A 9124-nucleotide genomic window follows, 5' to 3' on the forward strand; every position below is an offset into this window, starting at 1 on the left:
GAAATCAAATTGACTTGTTGAGTCAATATCTTATTCTGAGCCAGTATGGCATTCAGAGTATCAATCTCAAGAACTCCTTTCTTCTGACTTGTCCCATTGTTCACAGGATTCCTTTCAGCAGTGTACATGAATTGGTTATTTGCAACCATCTCAATTAGTTCCTGAGCCTCTGTAGGCGTCTTCTTCAGATGAAGAGATCCTCCAGCAGAGCTATCCAAAGACATCTTGGATAGTTCAAAGAGACCATCATAGAAAATACCTATGATGCTCCATTCAGAAAGCATGTCTGAGGGACATTTTCTGATTAATTGTTTGTATCTTTCCCAAGCTTCATAGAGGGATTCTCCATCCTTCTGTCTGAAGGTTTGGACTTCCACTCTAAGCTTACTCCATTTTTGAGGTGGAAAGAACTTTGCCAAGAAGGCATTGACTAGCTTTTCCCAAGAGTCCAGGCTATCTTTAGGTTGTGAGTCCAACCATATTCTAGCTCTATCTCTTACAGCAAAAGGGAATAGCATCAGTCTGTAGACCTCAGGGTCAACCCCATTAGTCTTGACTGTGTCACAGATTTGCAAGAACTCAGCTAAAAACTGATGAGGATCTTCCATTGGAAGTCCATGGAATTTGCAATTCTGTTGCATTAGAGAAACTAATTGAGGCTTAAGCTCAAAGTTGTTTGCTCCAATGGCAGGGATAGAGATGCTTCTCCCATAGAAGTTGGGAGTAGGTGCAGTAAAGTCACCCAGCACCTTCCTTGCATTGTTGGCATTGTTGTTGTTTTCGGCTGCCATGTGTTCTTCTTCTTTGAGGAATTCGGTCAGGTCCTCTAAAGAGAGTTTGTGCTTTGGCTTCTCTTAGCTTTCTCTTCAAGGTCCTTTCAGGTTCAGGGTCAGCTTCAACAAGAATGCCTTTGTCTCTGCTCCTGCTCATATGAAAGAGAAGAGAACAAGAAGATGTGGAATTCTCTATGTCACAGTATAGAGATTCCTTGAGGTGTCAGAGGAAACGAAAAATAGAAGAAGGAGGTAGAAGAATTTGAACTTGATTAGATAGAGTTCGAATTGTGCATTAAGAAGGAGTAGTACTCCATAAATAAAAGGATGTGGGAAGAAGGGAAGAGGATTTTCGAAAATTAATTAAAAAGATGTCAAAAACATTTTAAAAATTGATTGATAATTTTCGAAAATTGAAAGTGGAAAAGAAATCAAGTGATTTTTGAAAAAGATTTTGAAATTAGAAGTTTAAAAAAAAGATTTGATTGAAAACTTATTTTGAAAAAGATGTGATTAAAAAGATATGATTGAAAAGATTTGATTTGAAAACAATTTTAAAAGATATGTTTTGAAAACAAAATTTTTTTAAAAGAATTGATTTTGAAAATTAGTGACTTGCCCAACAAGAAAAGATATGATTCAAACATTAAACCTTTCTCAACAGAAAAGGCAACAAATTTGAGATGTTCAATCAAATCATTAATTGTTAGTAAGTATCTTTGAAAAAGGAAAGAAATTGATTTTGAAAACATTTGATTGAAGAGATATGATTTGAAAAAGATTTGATTTTGAAAAACTTAGAAAACTTGAAAAAAAAATGATTTGAAAAACAAAATCTTCCCCCTTTGCCATCCTGGCGTTAAACGCCCAGAATGGCATCCATTCTGGCGTTTAACGCCCAAAATGCACCCTTTTTGGGCGTTAAACGCCCAACCAGGTACCCTGGCTGGCGTTTAAACGCCAGTCTGTCCTTCTTCACTGGGCGTTTTGAACGCCCAGCTTTTTCTGTGTAATTCCTCTGCAGTATGTTCTGAATCTTCAATTCATTGTATTATTGACTTGAAAAGACACAACTAAAAAATATTTTTGGATTTTTAATAATCAAAATGCAACAAGAGTCAAATAACAATGCATGCAAGACACCAAACTTAGCAGTTTGTATACTACTGACACTATATGAGACACATAAACACTCAAGTCAAAAGAATTCAAAGATCAGAGTAAGAAATCGTCAAGAATTATTTGAAGATCCTTAAGACACATGAATGTATGCAATTGACACCAGACTTAAGATGAGACACTAGACTCAAACAAGAAACATAAAATATTTTTGGTTTTTGTAAATTTTTTTTTGTGTTTTGTTTGTTTTTTTTTCGAAAATTACATGAAAATAGAAAATAAAGGTTTCAGAATTCTTAATTTGGATTCCAGGAATCATTGCAATGCTAGTCTAAGACTCCGGTCCAGGAATTAGACATGGCTTCACAGCCAGCCAAGCTTTCAAAGAAAGCTTCGGTCCAAAACACTAGACATGGCCAATGGCCAGCCAAGCCTTAGCAGATCATTGCTCCAATAGCAAGATTGATAGAGATCAACAAGCTCTTGTGATGATCAGTTGAAACCTCGGTCCAATAAGATTAGACATGGCTTCTCAGCCAGCCAGATTTCAACAGATTATCTTGAAACACTAGAATTCATTCTTAAGAACTCTGAAAAAAAAAATTACCTAATCTAAGCAACAAGATGAACCGTCAGTTGTCCATACACAAAACAATCCCCGGCAACGGCGCCAAAAACTTGATAGCGCGAAATTGTGAACAATACTTTTCACAACTCTCATAATCCCCGGTAATGAACCCCAAAAACTTGGTGTTTCAATACCATGGCATAAACACAACTTCGCACAACTAACCAGCAAGTGCACTGGGTCGTCCAAGTAATAAACCTTACGCGAGTAAGGGTCGATCCCACGGAGATTGTTGGTATGAAGCAAGCTATGGTCACCTTGTAAATCTTAGTCAGGCAGACTCAAATGGATATAGGTAATAAACGCATAAAGCATAAAGATAAAGATAGAGATACTTATGTATATCATTGGTGAGAGCTTCAGACAAGCGAATGAAGATGCCTTCCCTTCCGTCTCTCTGCTTTCCTACAGTCTTCATCCAATCCTTCTTACTCCTTTCCATGGCAAGCTTATGCAAGGGTTTCACCGTTGTCAGTGGCTACCTCCCATCCTCTCATTGGAAATGTTCAACGCACCCTGTCACGGCACGGCTATCCATCTGTCGGTTCTCAATCAGGCCGGAATAGAATCCAGTGATTCTTTTGCGTCTGTCACTAACGCCCCGCCTTCAGGAGTTTGAAGCACGTCACAGTCATTCAATCATTGAATCCTACTCAGAATACCACAGACAAGGTTAGACCTTCCGGATTCTCTTGAATGCCGCCATCAGTTCTCGCCTATACCACGAAGACTCTGATCTCACGGAATGGCTGGCTCGTTTGTCAGGCGAGCACTCGGTTGTCAGGCGATCAACCATGCATCGTGTTATCAGGAATCCAAGAGATATCCATAACCATTTGAATCCGCGTGACTGAGATTTACAAGATGACCATAGCTTGCTTCATACCAACAATCTCCGTGGGATCGACCCTTACTCGCGTAAGGTTTATTACTTGGATGACCAAGTGCACTTGCTGGTTAGTTGTGCAAAGTTGTGATAAAGAGTTGAGATTGTAATTGAGCATACCATGTTGATGGCGCCATTGATGATCACAATTTCGTGCACCACGGATGTAAGTTCATTACTTAGAGAACTTGACTTGTGATTATCATCATCAAGGAAACATGTGTCTTGGGTTATTCCATCCAGTTTTTCATAAGATATCGGCATTGGAGGCTGTGCAAAATCCTCTTTAGCGTCAATTGTAACATTCTTGACGGAATTCTCCACAACTTTGGATTCCTGCAGAGGTTCGACATCTCCTAAATCTTCAACCAACTCTTCTTCTTCTCCAATGACAGCGTCCTTTACTTGTTCCAGTATGAAGTTATGCTCTATGCTGTTCACTGGAGTTTCTAGCGTCTTCCTCATGCTGCGTTCTTCATTAGATTCTCCACATGAAGCTATGGGAGTTTGTTGTGTGACTGAACATCTGGAAGATAATTAATTTATTGCGCTCCAGTTGATAAAGGGTTGCATTAAATTGGTTTACTGATTCTTCGAAGCGAACCTGTGATTCTTTGCTTGATGGATATGGACTTCGTGCATAGGGGAGTGGTGGTTCTTGGAAGTAATTGGATTGGCATTGGGGCGGATAAGGATCATATGGTGGCGAATGGTGAAAAGAAGCTTGTGAGTGTGGTGGTTCGAAGTTATGTTGAGAGGATGGTCTCTAAGCGTAGGGTGGGGCTTGTTGGTAGCTACAAGGGGGTCCACCAAATCTCTTAGTTGGGTATGCATTGTAGAATGGTCTTTGTCCATGATATCTAGGAGGGTGTTGTTGCCTAAAGGGTTGATCAGATCCTCTTGGCTCCATCAATCTTTGATTGCCTAGACCTTGATGCATAGCCCTGTTATAGCTTCCATTCCATGCAACAAAAGTAGAACTAAACTCAAAGCGAGAGGGGTGAGAATTGATAGTAGCTATCAGAAATAAGAAGGTTAAACAAAAACAAATAAACAAGTAAAATAAAAATATTTACAATAACCAATAATAAGGCACACGTTTCCAATTCCCCGGCAATGGCGCCATTTTAAAGAGAGAACTTTTGTGTGGTATAGAATTCAGAATAAATTCCCGTTGCAAGTATAGTTTCTAAACCAACAAAAGTCCTTTCTTACAAACGTTTTGGTTGTCACAAGTAACAAACCCCTAAATAAATTGATAACCGAAGTATTCAAACCTCGGGTCGTCTTCTCAAGGAATTACAGGGAGGTATGTTCTTATTATTGGTTATGAGTCTTGTAAATTGGGGATTTTGAAAGTAAGGAAACAAGTGTGTTGAATGATAAGAAAAATAAAATAGTAATAATAAATAAACTCTTGGCAAGGTATTAGAATTGGAATTCCTATCCTAGTTATCCTTATCAGGTGTGATGAGAATTGGGTTTTAATCCCACTTAGTTATCCTTTATTAAACAAAGGAAGGTCAAGTAGACTAATTAGCTTGATCCTCAAGTCCTAGTCAATCCCTGCTTTAGAGCGATCTAGATCAATTAGAATCTACCAAATTCAACCACCGCTAAGTTTGACAACTCAAGAGTCACCGATTAATCAACCAAAGCCAGTAGTAAATAATTTAGATTAAAAATAGAGAAAAGCAAGCATGAGTCTGAAATACCTCAAATTGTATTTAAATAATAAAATCATAACATGAATGGTCATTAAACAAATAAAGGAGAAAATAGAAGAACATTGAACCTGAGATGAAGAAGAAATATTCCTAATTTCTAAAAATCCTAATCCTAAGAGAGATGAGAGAACTTCTCTCTCTAAAAACTACATCTAAACTATGAAAAGTGTAAAAATAACTGACTCTCCCTCAATGGATGCATTCCTCCACTTCATAACCTCTAATCTCTACCTCTTGGACCTGGATCTGGGCAAAAAAGGGCTTCAGAAACTGCTGGGAGTGTTTTCTGTAATTTCTGGTGCGTGGCATATGTCACGCGTCCGTGTGGGTCACACGGTCACGTCATTCGGAGTTTTCCTTCTCACGCGTTCACTTTGATCATGCGTTCGCGTCATCTATGTTCTGGTTAAGGCGCGCGGCCGCGTGGGTCACGCGGTCGCGTCGCTCCCTTTTCGCGCTGGGCATGCGGCCGCGTCATCCATGCGTTCGCGTCGCTGCCAGTTTCTTCAAAAACACCATTTGGTGCTTTCCTTCCATTTTTGTATGTTTCTTTTCCATCTTTTAAGTCATTCCTGCCTTAGAAGCTCTGCAACTACTCAACACACAAATCACAGCATTGAATGGTAATAAAGGGTAATTAAAATAATTACTTTTAAAGCATAGAAAACATGTATTTCACATATATCACATAATAAGGAAGGGAAAGCAACACTTATGCAATTTTCATATGAATAAGTAGGTGAAGAGTTGATAAATCATTCAATTTAGGCACAAGATTTATCATAAAATAGTGGTTTATCAATCCTTCTTGTACTTTCTTGTCCTTGGGCTTCTAGAAACCCAGCCTCACCATATAATCTCTTTCATCCTTCTTATGCTTAGCTAGGACGATCTCCTCTTGTCTAGCACTCAATTCTTCTAGCCCTTGCACTAAAGTTGGGTATCTGGGGTTGATGGCGGCTACAGCATTACACAAGTGATTCAGCTTCGCCTGTGTGTTGATATTATACTGTCTCTTTGAAATGGTCCGGGCATCATAGAGATGCCTGAACTCAGCAAGGTTCCTTTGCTGCCATTTATTTTGTTCCACCACCTTGTTAAGTGCACTTCGCACCTCACCCCAATCAAACTCCTCTTGCTGCTCTTTCCTTGCTTGCTCAAAACTTCCTTGGAGGTTGTGTATTTTCTCATTCACTTGGTTCCATTGCTCCCTTTGGCTACTTTAAAATTGGTTGACATCTTCCCTCAATTGATGCAAATCTCCCTTCATTTGGTACATGTCTCCTTGTAGCTGCTCCTAGTTCATTCCTTCAGGAAATTGTTGGTATTGTTGGTATGGTGGTGGTTGAAGTGCCAAAAGTGGTGGTGGTGGTGGTGGCACGTAAGCATGAGCTCTATGCTCTCTAGCCATTTAAAGTGGATTGACGGCCAACACTTTGGCCATCTTCTTGGCAGTTATAGGCTTATCTTGCTTCACCAACACCTCATCAATCACCTTCTGATGAGCGGATAATTTGTACGCTTTTTGGCATTGTTTTTAGTATGTTTTTGATATGATCTAGTTAGTTTTTAGTATATTTTTATTAGTTTTTAGTTAAAATTCACTTTTCTGGACTTTACTATGAGTTTGTGTGTTTTTCTGTGATTTCAGGTATTTTCTGGCTGAAATTGAGGGACCTGAGCAAAAATCTGATTCAGAGACTAAAAAGGACTGCAGATGCTGTTGGATTCTGACCTCCCTGCACTCGAAGTGGATTTTCTGGAGCCACAGAAGCCCAATTGGCGCGCTCTCAACGGCGTTGGAAAGTAGACATCCTGGGATTTCCAGCAATATATGATAGTCCATACTTTGCCCAAGATTTGATGGCCCAAACCGGCGTTCAAAGTCACCCTCAGAATTCCCAGCGTTAAACGCCCAAACTGGCACCAAAATGGGAGTTAAACGCCCAAACTGGCACCAAAACGGGAGTTAAACGCCAAGAAGAGTCTCTACACGAAAAATGCTTCATTGCTCAGCCCAAGCACACACCAAGTGGGCCCGGAAGTGGATTTTTATGTCATTTACTCACCTTTGTACACCTTAGGCTACTAGTTTTCTATATATAGAACCTTTTACTATTGTATTTTCATCTTTGGATTGTTTTTGATCCTTTGATCATCTTTGGACATCTAGTTCTTAGATCAGATCTTGGTTCTTCTGGTTCCCTCTTTGGGGCCGAAACCAATGATCACTCTTGTTCTTATGTATTTTCAACGGTGGAGTTTCTACACACCATAGATTAAGGTGTGGAGCTCTGCTGTACCTCGAGTATTAATGCAATTACTATTGTTCTTCTATTCAATTCCGCTTGTTCTTTGTCCAAGATATCACTTGTTCTTCAACTTGATGAAGGTGATGATTGACGCCCATCACCATTCTCACCCATGAACAAAGTGACTGACAACCACTCTTGTTCTACAAGCATCTGAGGCTTAGTGAATATCTCTTGGATTCTTTAATCGGAATCTTCGTGGTATAGGCAGGACCTGATGGCGGCATTCAAGAGAATCCGGAAGGTCTAAACCTTGTCTGTGGTATTCTGAGTAGGATTCAATGACTGAATGACTGTGACGTGCTTCAAACCTGTAACCTACTGGGCGTTAGTGACACACGCAAAAGAGGGATTCTATTCCGGTAGGGGAGGGAACCAAACCGGTGATTGGCAGTACTGTGACAGAGTGCGTGCATTAGCTTTCACTGCGAGGATGGGAGGTAGCCATTGACAACGGTGAAACCCTACACGAGCTTGCCATGGAAAGGAGTAAGAAGGATTGGATGAAGGCAGTAGGAAAGCAGAGAGACGGAAGGGAAGGCATCTTCATACGCTTGTCTGAAGCTCTCACACCAATGATATACATAAGTATCTCTATCTTTATCTTTTATGTTATTTTCGTTCATCACCATACCCATTTGAGTCTGCCTGACTGAGATTTACAAGGTGACCATAGCTTGCTTCATACCAACAATCTCCGTGGGATCGACCCTTACTCACGTAAGGTATTACTTGGACGACCCAGTGCACTTGCTGGTTAGTTGTGTGAAGTTGTAGTGATCACAATTTCGCGCACCAAGTTTTTGGCGCCGTTTCCGGGGATTGTTTGTGTATGGACAACTGACGGTTCATCTTGTTGCTTAGATTAGGTATTTTTTTTCAGAGTTCTTAAGAATGAATTCTAGTGTTTCAAGGTGATGTTCTTATCATCACCAAAGCTGATTGATCATCATCAATTTAGCTCTTGAATGCAATGTCTTGCTGAAGCTTAGCTAGCTATGTCTAATTCCTTTAGACTAAAGCTTTAGACTAACATTGCATGATTCCTGGAATTCTCATTAAGAATTTTGATACCTTTATTTTCTCTTCCATATAATTTTCGAAAAAAAGCACAAAAAAATTACAAATTCATAAAATCCAAAAAAAATATATTTCTTGTTTGAGTCTAGAGTCTCATCTTAAGTTTGATGTCAAATGCATGTTTTTGTTATATTTTTCGAATCCATGCATGTATTTCTTTGTTTTGATCTTTGAATTCTTTTGGCTTGAGTGTTTCTGTGTCTCATATAGTGTCAGTAGTATACAAACTGCTAAGTTTGGTGTCTTACATGCATTGTTATTTGATTCTTGTTGCATTTTAATTTTTCCTTATTATTAAAAATCCAAAAATATTTTTAATTTGTGTCTTTTCAAGTCAATAATACAGAGAATTGAAGATTCAGAACATACTGCAGAGGAATCACACAGAAAAAGCTGGGCATTCAAAAATGCCCAGTGAAGAAGACAGACTGGCATTTAAACGCCAGCCAGGGTGCCTGGTTGGGCGTTTAACGCCCAAAAAGGTATAGGTTTGGGCGTTAAACGCCAGAATGTGCACCATTCTGGGCGTTTAACGCCAGGATGGCAAAGGGGGAAGATTTTGTTTTCAAAATCAATTTTTTTCAAGTTTTCAAAGTTTT

The 9124-nt window shown here is 39.4% G+C and overlaps 1 non-coding gene across 1 annotated transcript; it reads left to right on the forward strand.

The window, feature by feature from the left end:
- The first annotated feature begins 278 nt into the window (after positions 1-278).
- On the forward strand, positions 279-386 carry LOC130949178 (small nucleolar RNA R71). Its single transcript, XR_009073342.1, has one exon. It is a non-coding gene; the product is annotated as a small nucleolar RNA R71 (small nucleolar RNA).
- The last annotated feature ends 8738 nt before the right edge of the window (positions 387-9124 follow it).

This window comes from Arachis stenosperma, chromosome 1 (genome assembly GCF_014773155.1).
Source record: "Arachis stenosperma cultivar V10309 chromosome 1, arast.V10309.gnm1.PFL2, whole genome shotgun sequence".
NCBI classification, from domain to species: domain Eukaryota; kingdom Viridiplantae; phylum Streptophyta; class Magnoliopsida; order Fabales; family Fabaceae; genus Arachis; species Arachis stenosperma.